The 16,638-nt window shown below is 39.6% G+C and overlaps 1 protein-coding gene across 6 annotated transcripts in view; it reads right to left on the bottom strand.

The window, feature by feature from the left end:
• Positions 1-16,638, bottom strand: part of TULP4 (TUB like protein 4) — a 142,720-nt gene that overhangs the window by 119,607 nt on the left and 6,475 nt on the right. The gene's annotated exons all lie outside the window — the stretch shown is intronic.

The raw sequence follows: 16,638 nt of genomic DNA, 5'->3' as shown, positions 1-16,638 counted from the left end.
GAGGGAGAGGAGGGAGAGGAGGGAGAGGAGGGAGAGGAGGGAGAGGAGGGAGAGGAGGGAGAGGAGGGAGAGGAGGGAGAGGAGGGAGAGGAGGGAGAGGAGGGAGAGGAGGGAGAGGAGGGAGAGGAGGGAGAGGAGGGAGAGGAGGGAGAGGAGGGAGAGGAGGGAGAGGAGGGAGAGGAGGGAGAGGAGGGAGAGGAGGGAGAGGAGGGAGAGGAGGGAGAGGAGGGAGAGGAGGGAGAGGAGGGAGAGGAGGGAGAGGAGGGAGAGGAGGGAGAGGAGGGAGAGGAGGGAGAGGAGGGAGAGGAGGGAGAGGAGGGAGAGGAGGGAGAGGAGGGAGAGGAGGGAGAGGAGGGAGAGGAGGGAGAGGAGGGAGAGGAGGGAGAGGAGGGAGAGGAGGGAGAGGAGGGAGAGGAGGGAGAGGAGGGAGAGGAGGGAGAGGAGGGAGAGGAGGGAGAGGAGGGAGAGGAGGGAGAGGAGGGAGAGGAGGGAGAGGAGGGAGAGGAGGGAGAGGAGGGAGAGGAGGGAGAGGAGGGAGAGGAGGGAGAGGAGGGAGAGGAGGGAGAGGAGGGAGAGGAGGGAGAGGAGGGAGAGGAGGGAGAGGAGGGAGAGGAGGGAGAGGAGGGAGAGGAGGGAGAGGAGGGAGAGGAGGGAGAGGAGGGAGAGGAGGGAGAGGAGGGAGAGGAGGGAGAGGAGGGAGAGGAGAGAGAGGAGAGAGAGGAGAGAGAGGAGAGAGAGGAGAGAGAGGAGAGAGAGGAGAGAGAGGAGAGAAAAGAGAGAAAAGAGAGAAAAGAGAGAAAAGAGAGAAAAGAAAAGAAAAGAGAGAAAAGAAAAGAAAAGAAAAGAAAAGAAAAGAAAAGAAAAGAAAAGAAAAGAAAAGAAAAGAAAAGAAAAGAAAAGAAAAGAAAAGAAAAGAAAAGAAAAGAAAAGAAAAGAAAAGAAAAGAAAAGAAAAGAAAAGAAAAGAAAAGAAAAGAAAAGAAAAGAAAAGAAAAGAAAAGAAAAGAAAAGAAAAGAAAAGAAAAGAAAAGAAAAGAAAAGAAAAGAAAAGAAAAGAAAAGAAAAGAAAAGAAAAGAAAAGAAAAGAAAAGAAAAGAAAAGAAAAAAGAAAACCTCACAGTAGCCTGCATTTTCAAGATCCTGACCACGCAAAAATCTTATGGAAAGAACTGTAAGCTACAGAGCCTTCGAAAAGTCAAGCTACCATATTTCAGGCTTTTTAGCTTAAGCAATTTTCTTCCTATAAAACTTGCATGAGGTCAAAAGAAGCAGCAGTTTTCCCTTCCGCTGCCATGTAAGAAGGGAAAAATATACACCTATATCAATGAAGACTGTAAGATAATTGAGGTAAGGGAAGGAGACCTGTTCTGAAGGATCAAACCACAACTGGTTCTGCACAAGCTGATAGCAAATGATCCCGCCAGCTATCGAATAGTGGTTATGGGATTAACCTTCAAGGTTACTGCTAAACAAAATACTACACAAATGGTGCATCTCATAATACAGACATTCTCTTACAAACCATACACTGCAGAGCTAGAAGCTAGCCAGCCATAACACCTTTTTGTTTATATAGTCCAACTTACAAAGCAACATAAATTGAGTAATCTTATTCAAGTGGAACAAAAATTCTTTATCAAAATTAAGTACTCAGTTCCTAAAGGACCGAAGTAAGATAACTGGTTTGTGGGGGGAAAAAAGCCAATTCCGTAAGGAAAAAAATACAAATTTTGACCTGAGCAAGTACTGTTTTTTCTTTTCTTTCACTCATCTCCTCTAATTATCTTTGTTTCATTCACCTTCCATTGTGCTGCAAGTCACTGAGGTTCTCATCCTTCTTTAGTATTACAGAAAAATATGCAGTTTGGAGGACATCATTCTAAACAAATACCAGAAAGGCTGTAAAGCTGTTCTTCATGCCAAGAAAGAAAGAAAGAAAAAAAGCTAGAACAAGCTTAATTTGTGTTCCCTTTGTTCTTAAATGGCTATCTCTCCATAAATTTCATCCTTCTGCAATTTTAGAAGTTCCTCCCCTGCTCCATAGCAGCTGTATGGTCTGGGCAGGACAGTCAGTCATGCTAATTTGAGATGTAAAGACACCAGTAACCCGAGTAGAGCTGCACAGAAACAGGCAAGTGGCAAAGGCGTAATGCCAGCCACTGCAATCATAACTGCCAGTGCATTAATAGAGATGCTGTAATGTCAGTCACATATGGCTATATATTCATAAGAAAATGAGACAGAACATACATCTGTTGGCAAATGGGATGAAATGAAGCTTACATTACCAGCTGCTCAGCAGATATCCATCGTGAATATTGACAGAACTTATTTCAACACAATATTCCAATAACAAAACACCATTAAAATGCCTTCAGGAAAACCGTTTTCAAGAAAAACACCGGGGGTCCTTAAGTAAACTGTCAGAAGCTATTAATTGGGTGTTGCCAAATTTACAAATTTTGGAAAAGGAAGGGGCCTGGAAATATGAAAGACAGCAAACTGTAAAAGTCCAGAGTACAGAAGAAGTGAGGTAAACAAGCTGTTACACTTGTTCATGGGAAAAAGAAACTGGAAGAAGCCTAGCACCCTTCCTACCAGCCAGATGAGCAAGCTGATCTAGCCAAAAACATATCCTCCAAAACCAGCAGCTGACTTTCACCTGGACCAACTACCTTACATCAACTGAGTACACACACACAGCAGGGCAGAGTGAGAGGTGAGTGCCACAGCAGCCCACACGGCTCTCAGCTGAAGCTGTACTCAAAAGCTTTTCCTTTTTTGCTTGAAGCTGAATCAATCCTAGTGCAGGCCCAGCATGGTCCTGCATTCAGCAGTGCCAGTAAAACTGCAAAGGTGTTTTACAGCACAAGTGAGAAACAGGGGAGGAGAACTTGCAAACAGAATTGCATTTGAATGCTTTCTGAACTCAATGTACTGCCCTCAGAAGGGAAGAAAGGAAAAGCTTATCTCTAGGGGTGAATTTAAGACCGCCATCATAATGTCCTGGAGCAAAGGCTAGGACACATGCCATGCTTTCAGGTAACATGGAGTGGGCTGAAACACCTCAAAGGGATGTTGAAGGAGCTGTTTCAGAGAAGAAAAAACGTACTACCTTTGTTTTAAAGGTGGAAAAATACAACACTGAACCACACATTCAAAATCCTCAGAGCTACAAAAAAATGTAGCATGAACAAGAAAGTCCTTTCGCTTACAGGCATGAATCTTCTCTCTCAAAAAGAGGTCAAAATCCTCACAGCACAGAGAACATCTGTATGATCCATATTTCAGGGGATAGTGACTTAAAAAGTGGAATCAACTGAGTCTTGTTAATGACATTGAAAAATGTTCAGCAGAGCCCCAGCTCTTACCACGTCTTTTCCACTGAACTGAATGCACTGACCTTGCCTGTAATTACAGCGCAATTCCTTTCCCTGAGGAACACTCTGCAGCCTGCAAACATCCCTCGAGCCTGCAGCAGCTCTGTATAGTTCCTAATTATCTCCAAAATCTGTCCACAGGCTCTCTTAATACTTTCTTATGAACATACATTAAAGTTTTGCTATACTCCCCCAAAATCCCAGCATACCCTCATATGTGACACAGACTGCAACACTGGAAGTAATTTTTAAAATTAAAAAAAAAAAAAAAAAAAGAAATAGGAGTGGGAGATGAAGGAGGAAAACAGAAGCCACTGGTTTTCAGAATTCAGAAGAGCCCCACATAAAGAATTATTTCCGTTGGACAGCAAGGATATTTCAGTCAGAAATTTGATAAACAGTGGGCATCTACTGCAAAGCTGTGTGGGCACAGCACAGCAGCAGGACAGGACACTGTGCCAGGTTTCACAGTCTTTGGATTTGAGGAATAGGAACTTAGCTCCAGCCTTGCCTGTCCCTCAGATGTGCCGCAGCCAAAGATTTCAGTCTGTGTTGGAGGACTTGCATCCAAAAGCATTGCTTGGAGGTCAGGTGCAAAGAAGGGGATACTGCATATTCTCACATAAAAGACACACAGAGCTAAAGAACAGCTTCATCTCTTTTCCATACCTATTCCCTTTTTTTTCAAGCACGATGTTTTTCTCCTCAAGGTTCTGGAAGTCTATGCAAAGTCATCTATGTTAAAAGAATATTGTGTCACGAAGACAGATTGAAAGAGCGATTGCCTTACTGCAACCTTGAGAAGCGAGTTGCTATAGAGGCCTTCTTAAAAGTTGAGAGCTTTAAATGAATGCTCTCAACAAAGCAAAGATTTGTGTATGGAAGTGAGTCATTACACTAGCAAGACTTGGAGGGTACTGGATCAGCTGTGCACATGTGCCCAGGGAAATGAATGATGGTTTTGAGAGGACTTGCCTATATTAATATGCCAAGTATTGACTGGTCCTCTACAAACAGAGGCAAGGAGGCCAGTAAGGAGCAAGCATTCCCTGTGCACAGTAATACCATGCTGGATATCTGCCAAAGAGGCAGAAGGGGAATGGTTTTAAACTAAAAGAAAGGACATTCAGATTAGCTATTAGAAAATTTTCATTCAGAGTCTGGTGAGGCACTGGCTGCCCAAGAGAAGCTGTGGGTACCCCATCCCCAGAGGCATTCGAGGACAGGTTGGATGAGGAACTCCTGAGCAACTTGATCTCGAGAATGGCAGCCCTGCCCATAGTAGGGGGCTGGGGCTTGGTGGGCTTTAAGGTTCCTTTCAGCCTGAGCCAGTCTGCGACTCCATAATACACACCTTTGTGAACTGAAACAGCAGCCTTGCGTTCAAATATTTTTATTTTAAAAAGGTCTTTGCAATTATGATTCACTCTTCACCCTGGCTAACCCCTCCTGTTACACATATAAAACATTTAGATTCATAAAACAAAAATTTCAAGCCGGGATAAGACATCACAGTACACTGCAGTGCAAACAATTCTATCATTCAGAATGGTACAAAAATGTGTTAGATGATCAAGATGAACAAAGATTCAGAGTGTAACATGAGTCATTCTTAAAAGGAATTCTGAATATTTCACTTAAATGCTGTAAATGACTCTAAGCTTTGTTTATAAAATTCATTTTTACATTTAACTCAAAATTTAATTGAGATGCTGATTCTTCCCATTCAACTCTGTCAATATGCAAAGAGCAATCCTTTGACAGGTACCATTTTAAATATAAAATTTACTCATTTAAAATTGTATTGATATATCCATTTCTTAACATACCAAGACATCCATATTTCATGTAACCTGCAGTCACCAGATCAATTTGTTTCTGTTCCCAGTTTCAAAGCTATGGAAAATATCCTTCCTCTCAACAAACACTCAGGTTTCACCAAAAAAGAAAACAAATGCTATAGATTGACTTTTTTTTTTTTTTTAAGTAGAAGCAATATTTCTCAGCACTTTATAGCTAGTGCTGATATTAATTTTCATTTGTTTTCCCACAGAAGTTATATAAGTGCCAACTTCTTGAATCCAATTATTTCCCTTATTCAATCCAAAACTCTCAATACATTTCAGTATTTTTATCTAATTTATGCTTATGAGATTTTCTGTTAACACTCAGTTTCAGAATCCATGAAGCATGAAAATCCAAAGGGAAGACTCATCACAGCAGCTAAATCTATAGCTTCTAGATACAGAAGATAAATATACCTGAGAAGCTCATGTACTCACATACATACAAAAATAAAGCAATCCACATTAAACAGGAGAAAAAGCACTGACATTCTTCCATTAGATTTTTTTCTTTCCCGTTTCCAAGTTTAATCTGCTGCTTTTACCAAGGAGCACAAGGATCTTCAGATCAGCATGGTCAACTTTTCAAAACTGCCAGGGAAAAGACTGACTCAACTGAAGAATGTCAGCTTCATACATTTTTTTCTACTTCATTATGAAAACTGGAATTTGGGGAAGTAATGATGGCATTTAGTAATGAAGTACAACATAGTTTTTTTTTTCCTGACGAGTACAGGTCACGCTCATGCACAAAGGTTGGTCTTTTTCACGACTATTTTTCTTTTCTCTTTTTGAACATGACAATAAATTCCTTAGGATTCCATCCCGTTTGCAAATTCTAGACAAAAGCAACAATAAGATAAAAGGAATATGAGGTCATTTCATAAATACTATAATTTTGACCTGAAATTTTAAAGCCATCTTAAAATAAGTGGCTTTTTTTTTCCCTTCTACACCTAGAATTACTATATACTTTGACAAACTAATTTTAGTACAATAGCTTTTCCATTTAGCAAATACTTCACAAAGTAGCTCTGCATCCTTATAAAACATAGGACTTACTACACTCATCACTAAGTCTACTTGCAAGCTGCTAAGGAAAGTGCTGCTGCTTTCTCTGGTAAGCAGCTTGGCAAGGTAACAACTTAATCTCACGGTGTCAGTGGTCCCCTTGAGCTCACAAAGTCTATTAAAATAAATTACATGAAAACATCTTCAGGAGTTCAATTCTATAGCTTAAGAGGATTTGTATATTCCAGTTTCTTCTGAGATTCAGGGAACATAAGATGGTATACCATTTCAGTATCTAATGCTGTTATGAAACCCTAATAATTTCTCCATTGACTACTATTTACAGACCATAGAATAACAGGAGGTTACTTGTAGAAAACTACAAGCTTTCTTGTTAACAAAACTAACTAGTCTGCACCGATATCAACACTTCAGCTGTATCTGCATCAAACAGCCGTGAGCTGAGGGAGGCTGGTGCACAGAACAAAAATGATTTCAACAAAAAATATAAAATATTCAGTATTTCATAGAGCTGATACAAAGTTTCTGAAATTAGATAACTCAAGAATGACATTTCAAGAAAATTCCACCCCCAACAACAAAAATGACATTATCTTTCACTTACTGTTCTACCAAATGACAGCAGGAAACAAACTGATGAACAGAAATTACCACGTCGGAATACAAAAATTCCCTTCCTAACAATTAAAAGAATGGAAAATCTAAATTAAATACGGGATAAAACTAGTTATGCAGTGATTCCAAAACCTCAAACGCTACACTGGATCATTAACCTATCAAGCCTGCAATATGAACAGCAAAATAAAGCCAGACACCACAAGATCACAGACCGACATCCCAGAGCAATGCAGGGATCCAATTACCAGCAGCATCTCCTGCCAGGCAGCCAGGCTCCCGTGGGGACAGGCAGCACATACCAGGATGTTCTACACTAAAGAAGCATTTGCTTCTTATATAGAGCCATGCAGATGTCACAGGATTATTGCCATTCAGTGCTCCCACGTTTACATTTATCAAAACTTTAAAGCAGAGCATAGCACAGCACTTACAGCTTTGTGACTTTCCCCCATGCAATGTATCCTGTGACTATAAGATGTTGCTCTCCTTGAAATGGTCAAAAGCCGAAATCAGGGCTGACAGCAAACGTCCTTTATTACTGCTCCTCAAAACTGTGCCCAAATTGGCCAGAGCTCTAACAAACCAGAAAGCAAACTCCAGCTCTATCTTCTGTGAGCCCACATGCCACTGCAAATAACATTGGGGTCCACACAGGTCAGCCCTGTTCAACAATTATTATTGTTTGATTTGCTCTAAAGCACAGCTAGAAATAACTGAAGCTTTATCAATTTTCAAAGGAAGCTTCTATAACTACATTGGTATGCCCTATGGGAACACGACTCTGTTTCTCATAGCAACCTTCAATGATTTAAGCAGCGAGCCCTGCTCTTCCTACAGCATCATTAATACTCAGAGAGCTTCATCATTCTTCACCAACAGAAGAAAAGCATTCTTAGTAAAACACTGCTCTGCCTCGATGTCAGGGATCTAGGACATTTTGCTCTGAGAGCAAATAAGGCCTTGCCATTACCCTTAATTATGATTTTTCACAGCACTTCACAACAAAGTGACAGTATCTTGGGGTTTTCTTTTTTTTAATTCTTATTCTATTGCTGCACTTTAATTACGCTCAATAGATTCCATTTTTTACGCTCTCTCCTAAATACACATCAAATTCCATAACATTTTCAAGAAGCATTTTTTTTAAATTTGGCAGTGACAGCTACTGTTTCATATCTATGGGGATCCACCTGTTTACAGATACTGAAGCTCTCCATCCTTAAGCAACCACACAGTTGGCATGTGACACTTATCAATGGCAACTTAATGCCTTCTAATACCTATCTCTTAAAAGATAAAGTTTTATGGGAAAAGTAGGACAGTTAGTATACAGCAAGGCAGGATTACTTCTATAAGCCCTTTCTCCCTACTTGCAGAGTGGTATCTAGCCGTGAAGGCAGGTATGCGTTATAAAAATTTTTAGCAGCTTGCCATAGGTGAGTATGACGCCTGTTTTACCAGATGAGGTAAGCAGGCCTACAAGGAAAGTAAAATGTTCAAAGCAGCCAGTGCCACAGAAAGACTTCTTAATCTCAAACACCTCAATGACCTATTCCTGTTTCCTGGGTCTGGCCAACCTTGGTCCCTCTGTTCACTGCCTGGTGCCTGTCTGACTTCTCCTTGGGCAGACTCTGCTTCCTAAACCAACAGAAAATAAATACTGAAACAAACAACGAAAAAAGCGAGGTGTATTCTCTGAGCTGAAGCAACTCACTGAAAGGTCAAATGAGCGTCAGAGCTGAGGCAAAGGAGCAGGCAGGATCCACAAGTGCAGACTAAGAAACAGTAAGATGTTAGATCTGTTCAGCTGGGCCATGGACCTTCCCCATGGAACACAGATGGAGAATCTTCTCCAAAACTGAAGGGGAAGACAGCATCAGAATAAATAACAGGAACATACCATTACAGACATCCAGTCTCTAAACTATGATTCTGTCATTAATTTATCTGATGTTTTCCTGTCTGTGTCCATCTTGCTTCAAAACCTATCTGTCTGTTTTGGATTCACAGGAAATACCACAACCAACATTCTGCTTTTTGTTCTCGTGTTTAAAAATAACCATTAACATTTGGTGAAACACATCATGTGTCAAAATACTTCTGCGGCTCACTGCAGGAAGACAGGCACACAGGCTGTGTTAATTCAAAATGATTTACAGTAACCAAGTGTGGTTATTATCTCCGTCATCAAGCAAGGAAATTTGATTTCAATATATAGTTTTGATCCTGCATTTCTACTCCTGGTGTGATAGAATCTACTACTAGGTAGTAACCTTAAACTGACGTTGATTTACAAGTAAATATAGCAACCCCACATTTGATAATACTTTTTTACAAACTGTAATGCCATAATGCATTCACATTTAAGTAATCACATAACTTAAACATACATTTATCCAGATTATTTTCATATCTGATTTTAGAGGACAGTAAACAGCCTACTTCCTATTTTCTAAACTGCTGTATAGGTACCACTGGCACACACCCAGCATGCATTCCTGGCATGGAAGCTTCAGCATTACAAGAGGCAGCCTAGAAAAAGAAGGTACCACTGCCACCAGTCAAATGCAGTGTCACTGTGGTTGCTAGGGATAGGAGGAAAAAAAAAGTTGCAGTACTGTGAAGTATTACATTTGAGGATTATCCTGCAAACTCGCAAGTGTGTCAAGCTGGTTTCAAAGGAAACTAATTTCACTTACACAAATCCAAATTATACAAGATCTGGACAATATTTAGACAACATTAATTATAAAACTACAATAGGTATTTTGGATACACATGCTTCTATTATGTTCTGCATTAAAAACTACATTTGTTTTTGTTTTCTCCTGTTATGAAGTATTATCTTTAGCTCATGAACTGAGCTGATGGTCTCTGGACATCACATCCTTAAGAGAACTTGTTGATCTCAACAGCGCATTTCATCTCCTACACTTTGCAAGAGGAAAACAAGCTTTTTCATAGTTTCTTATTTTGAAGGGGAAGAAGATGACAAACTAAACTAAAACAGAATTTTCTGTCTGTGCCTACTGAAGAAAATCTGTTGCAAAGTGAGCTGCCCCTTCAAGCAAACTGAATTCAAATATTTACCAAGCAATTTCTCTCATTTTGGTCATCTGAGATACTTAATATTTCAACCAAAAGTATTTAAGAGATAGTCATCATACTTATCAGCAAAGTTATTTTAATTACATTTAATGAGTTATGCTGAAGGCTAAATTTACTATAATGTTTAGACTAAAAGTAGCACTTAAAAATAGCACATCTTATATCCCTTCTTAGCTACCCTGTAAAAACTCTCTCTAACACATCCCAATTAAAAAAAATAAATAAAAGGAAAAGTTTTGCCTGTGAAAGCCACCTCCTCCATTTAGGACTTGAGTCTTTGTTGTCATTACAAAACAAAAAGGTCCTGAACCTCAGTTTAAAAGCAGGGAAAGAAGACAAGGCTGAGTTAAAAAGTCAAAACTATCAAGAGAACTGCACAATAAGCACACGTTCTCTCCTCTTGAATCAGCAGTGGAGCGGTTACAGTCTCCACCACTTACAGGAGGGGAAATATCAGGCTGTCACAGACAGACTTCAACATGATTTGTCCGCTAAAGCCTTTTGAACACACTAGCTTTATTTTCTTTGGGTTTCTGTGTTTTTGTTTGGGTTTTGTTTTTTCTAAAAAAGGAAATAATAGATTCTTCGTACCTCAAGCGTCAACATACACAAGATTTCAGACAGATGAATGTGGCATCGACATGTCAGATTCATAATACACAGACCATGTTGAAATTAGAATTTCTGCTTCCTCCTCAGCCCCAAATTAAAGCAATCTACTTACATACCCAAAAGAAAAGAAAAACACAACTATTATTTGTCGAGCTCTGCAGTGTCATGTGGCAGCAGTAAGGTCAGCCTTTAGAAGCTGGCTCCAACCTGAACAGTGACTAATCTGCTCCCTTCCCGCTGAGGACACCAGGTCACGACAAATATCCCTCCTGTAGGGCAGCTAATGATGAGCCAGAGGGAACCCTTTGACAGGAAAGCAAAGGCACAAGGAGCAAGTTTCCTTCTGGGGCAATGAATTAAGGTCATACAGAGAACGAACCTGTTGAAAGTTCACAGGTGAAAAGAATAACACTTGAGATTTATGCCATTTCATTTTGAAGCTGATGCTAAAGCTCTGAATCAGAACTTAGGCATGGTATCACTTTTCTATGCTGAGTAAACATGCCAAGAGCGCATACTACAGTTTCACCTGCCACCGAATAAAAGGGATGATGCATTAGCTTAATGGGGATGCAGGGTGGGGAAGAATCTGTGCCCTTCATCCTAGGGATAGCATCTGTAAGACACCTGCATGCTCGAAGAAGTAAAAACAAAATTGAAACGATTGAAGCAATTTATTAGCCTGCCAATGAAACGATAAATCATCTGACATCAGAAATGACGCGTTTATAAAACCCACTGAGCAAGATAATCCCGTCTCAATAAATGAGGCATTCTTCATACAGTGAGGTGGGAAAGTGTATTAGGAAAACAATGTACAATCAACAATTAAGCAAAACACAGAAAATACTGATGAAAAAAATTAAGATGGCAGTGATTCCTTTTGTATTATTCCGATAAAGACCCAACTGATTAAAGTAAACATCCTTGCTTTCAAAAGTGAATATAAATTGCAAACACCTGAGAGACAAGAGATTGTTATCCTCATGCTAGATTCTTCCCAGACATTTTTGGCTATTACTGTAATTATATACCAGAGCTGGGGCCAGGGAAACAGGACAGAACAGAAATACTTCTTTTCAAACAGCATGTCTCTCCTAGTGCAAAAACTGCATATAACACAGATGTTTCCAGCAGTGGAAAGTAGGAAGCGACCTTTACAGCTGATCAAAGTATAGGTTCAGCAAAATATGCCTCCACATACGCAAGTTATGAACACACTCGGATGTTCTGCTGATTTTGCTCATAACCACAAAGAGCCAGAGCATTTAATGGAAGGATGACTGTGTATTACATGACACAAAATGAATTTCCATGATACTAAGAATCTAATAAGCCACTGACAATAAACATTTCTTTTCTAGCTGAGAAAGAAATCTGTTTTATTGCAGCATCTTCATCAGGCTTTCCACTGACATCACGATAGAAAGAGGCAATTGTACCAAGGCAGATTTAGACTTATCACCAGCATGACAGAACGTCTTGCTTATAATTAAACTCATCAGTAAGGATTTCAGAATTTAGAGGAACAAAATCAAACAGAATAAACAAATTAAGAAAATCCAAGCTTTTGCCCATTTTGTTAGTAAACATCAGAACAAATATGCAAAAGATATTCCATGCAAATAGGTGGTAGGGGAAATAGCTCAAAATCGAAGTATCATAATGTTTCTTAAGCCTTTGATCCTCCAAGCAATACAGAACACGGGATATTTCTTTATTACGTCTGAAAAACTTCATGTAAGAAGGGACACCGAGGCTTTCAGAGCAGCACCTACGTATAGATCTTGTCTGAACATGTTTTTGTCTGAGCAGTGTTTTGACTAAGTCAACACTAGAGTTCTGGGCCTGAAATTTTTCAAAACACAGAACAAAAGGTCTTTGGCTGCCAGTTCATAAGAAGAGTGCTGCAAAATACACTAGATATCCTAACGCTGCCAAATAAGCTGCAGACTTCTGAGAGTTCTATTTTGTATGGAAACCAGCATCTCCCATAACTTCTATCACTCCTCCTTGTTACCACTTAGTCATACTTTAAAAGAGATAGCTTTGAAAAATTCTGCTAGAAAAGCTTGAAAGCGATGGCCAGAGTGCTACGGTACAGGCCACCTAAGAAACATCACAGCACAGGTAGCAAAAACCTTCAGCAGAATCACTCAGAGGAACAATGCACAGTATCAGTAGCAGAGCCACAGGAGCTTATCCTGAAATCAAGTCGCAAAAGCACAGAGGGACAAAAGAAGAGACGGGACAGTGGTGTATCATCTTTTGACAAATGTAAACCCTAAGAGAGCCCTGAATTTACTCAGGTACTCAAAGATGGCAAGTAAGCCTCTGAAGAGAGAATAAGCCTCTCCAAAAATAGAAAAGATCAAGAGAGGTAAACAAGATACCTTGCAAAGAAGGCAAGCAGCTCTAGGCAAGACACCTGGAAAGCCTCGCACCACAACTTGAGAAACTAAGCAAAGAAAATTACCATGAAAGAATGTGATTTTGTTTTTCCTATTTCTGAATAAACATCTGCACCAAAACACTGATAAATCTCAAAATGACAAGCAAGGACCTTTTGGACTTTTCTCATTGCTCTCTTTGACATAGGGAATTTTATCTTTGCCTTGTTGCCTTGAACTACAATCCTGTTCGCTAAGTCTTTACCTGAACCTGAAATGCAAGAACAGAACAGACCTACAATCAGTTGACTACATGAGAGAACTTGGATCACATCTGTATCATGATTTTAAGTCTCATCCCATAATTACTGTCTCTGCGGGGTGGGAAATAAAAAGCAACAAAAATACCAGGACTGTTTCAATCAATACCAAACTCCTTCAATAAAACACAGGCTGCTCCAGGCAGAAGCTGAGACTAAATAACCTTAGTGCTTAATTCTGGTCTTAACCAAAGTATGAAATGGATAAAATGTATTTTTCAAATCACATACTACCCTATTCAAATATAAAACTGAGGCATAATAGCTGAGTAAATACTAAAGAAAGTTATTACAGGAATTAAGAGTCTGTTCTCTAAGAAGTAAATCCAAACATCGGACAAGATTTTTTCAAAGCAAGAGTAACCCTACTTTATTCATTCTGTTTCAGTAAACGCAGACATAAAGGATTGTATAAAATGAAAACACTCCCTACACACGAACCTGTGGGGAAAAGACATCTCTATAGATAAAGTTGAATAGTCAATAGAAGTGTTTTCTGTTATACAAGAAGCAGAAATGCACTCAGCTGCCCAGTCAACCCTTCCATCACAAACGCACCCTTGCCAACAAATGATCAATACAGGCTTATCATTACTAACACCCCAAACTCCCAATATACCACATTTTGATTCAGCGATACTCTGAACCCTTTCCTGGATCTCCTACAAACAGGTGGAGGAATCATTCAGACACAGCAGTGCTTTAGTGGAGACATCTGACTACGTGCATCACATACAGGGACCTCATCCAGGCACACATTTTCAGCCAGTCTTTTCAAAGTATCACTCCTTCAGCACCACTGCTGACAGTTTACAGACATTAAGAAATACCCCCCAAAATAAACAAGAATAATCAAGAAGCAGATGAGTTGCATTACACTACTTTTGGTTCACTCTCTCTTATTTTGGCCCTGTCTCCTCTTCTGCATTTTTTATTTTAACCTTTGCACGGCCTACTCATCCTCTGTTAAGTGAATGTTTGACTTGTGTCCAACTACACGATGACATCACTTAACGCAACCTTGAGTCTTCAGTCTTCTATCCAGTGGCCTGAAAGTGCTTTGCTAGCCTAAATGCTCCTAAGGAGAAGTAGGAAAATAGCATTATTCCCATTATACCACTGAGTAAAAGACAATTAAGCACCTCAAGGCAATACAGAAGCTCATGATAGAAGCAGGAGGAGAGTAGAGGAGCTCTGACTCCCAATCTGCTGCTGCAACCATCAGCAAACGCACAACAGAAGTAAAACCCAAATGTAACTACCAACCTTAGACTAACACAGGTTCATAAAGAAAAAAAAAATAGCAATCACCAGAATACTAATCTACATGGGATGGCAGTTGCTTTTTAATAGGTTACGTTCATGTGGCAGTAACCTCCTACAGGCTGCTTTGCCTTCCCAATCACAAAGACTCTGCTACAGCAGAGACCAGACAAGCAGAGGCAGTACTTTGAACACACACCAGGAATTACTGGAATACCTGAAGTTATCTGGCAGAGAAGTGGGACTTTCCCTACACAACTGATTCTGAAATTTGATCCACAGGACACACACACACTTATTTATTAGGGAGGTCTGGATAAGATCCCAGAAGTCATTAGGATGCCTCAAATGAATGTAAAAGACTATTAAAATTAAGTGAAAACAAAACAGAACCCTTTTCTAAAAATAGATCTCACTCTGCAGCCAAATGTGTGTGCATGCAATTGTTGATTTATTTCTAAGTTGGAACAACTTTCCAGCTAGATTTTCAGATCAGCTAACATAACGAGGTGCTCTGAAACAAAACAATGAAAGGCATTCCAAAATGTCACTTGGGGCGATCGAAAGAGAGAAGGAACTGAGCATTACCAGTATTTAAACATCTTTCACTGAATGCTTTCACACTAGTCTTGCCAGTGAAAAACACAGTAATACAAACGTCTTACAAATATTTCAGAGAAAAAAAACTTATTTCAAAAGCTTGGGTAAGTGTTAGGCTCAGAAAGCAATTAAATCTTAGTCTACATACCAACAAATGAAAGAAGTAAACATAAGTGAAAAAAGTCATTTCCATGCTGGTATGGACACTGAGTCATCAGGTGACATTTGTCCATGTGACACTGCAGCTGGAGGCAAATCAATACAGTCTAAACTCTGATGACACATCTGTTCCATTACACCTTTCTTTGCCAAAATTGGGCTACTAGGAGATTATCTACTCCTGGAGACACACTATAAAATCTAGGTTACTACCGCCCATGCAGAGATCCCACTATTATTTAAGGAGAGTTTTCATTCTCTGTCAAACATGAAGAAAACTGATTATGTCCACCAATAAAAAATTTGCAGGTCTCCCTCACCCTTGGCAAGGAGGGAGAACACAAATTCAAATTCAAACCAGAGAGCAGTGTTTCAATGAGCGACGCTATTTTAAAACCAGTAAGAGCTTGTGCTGTCACCACAGCTCTAGACAATCAAATCACAAATATTTTCTCTCCAAACCAGCAAGAAGTTTCCTCACACCAGAAGTATTTAAACCGAATTCCAAAGGGGAAAGGGGATGAATGAATTAAGTACAGTACCAACCTCTGGAATAACCTCTCTTTGACAGTGACTAAAGACTTTACTTTCGTGTCCAGTGAAAACAACACTATCTTGTACAAAATCTTTAAGCATTACTGGTCACTTTTAGCCCAAAACAACTGCTATTCTGGCCATTTGTTCTCTGTATTAGTAACTACTGCAGAATCCTCCAACAGAACTAAAAACAAAACTGTATTATGAGAATATCCAATATAATTTTCTTTACCACCTCCCATGCGACAATGTCAGTGGTGCCTCATTTATCTCCTTTGAAGAAAGAACAATTTCCAAACCAACTGCTTTATTAATAAAAATAAGTACTTGACCTTTTGAGAATGTAAGAGGGGGACTAATATTGCTTCCTGGCACTAGTACTGAGCTCAAACTGTATTCCTTCATACAGTGTACCTTCCTCAGTCTTACCACAGCTCCAGCGAAGACGTCCAAATGCAAAAATTCTCTTTGCAACACTGGGAAATTATGTACACTGGATCAAACATGTGTTCCATTGTTATTCTACTAATGTAAAGAAGGAATTGCTTCTCAGCAGGTTGGTGAAATCTGGAAAGAATCCACCTCTGAAAAGTCTAGTTCATAGGAAGAAAACATAATCACTTAATCCCATGCTTTGTATTAGCTTTTAATAGAACCTATTGCTGCACAGAAGGTTTTATTTGTGGTTTTTTTTTTTTCACCAAAACAGACTAATTCTTGCCTAGTATCATAATGAAGCTTGCTATAGCTAACTTAAAAAAAAAATCCCCTTTTAA

The sequence above is a fragment of the Phasianus colchicus genome, chromosome 2 (genome assembly GCF_987193195.1).
Source record: "Phasianus colchicus chromosome 2, bPhaCol1.hap1.1, whole genome shotgun sequence".
Taxonomy (NCBI): Eukaryota; Metazoa; Chordata; class Aves; order Galliformes; family Phasianidae; genus Phasianus; species Phasianus colchicus.
The sequence above is the reverse complement of the archived record's forward strand: the minus strand, read 5'-3'. Positions and strand labels throughout refer to the sequence as shown.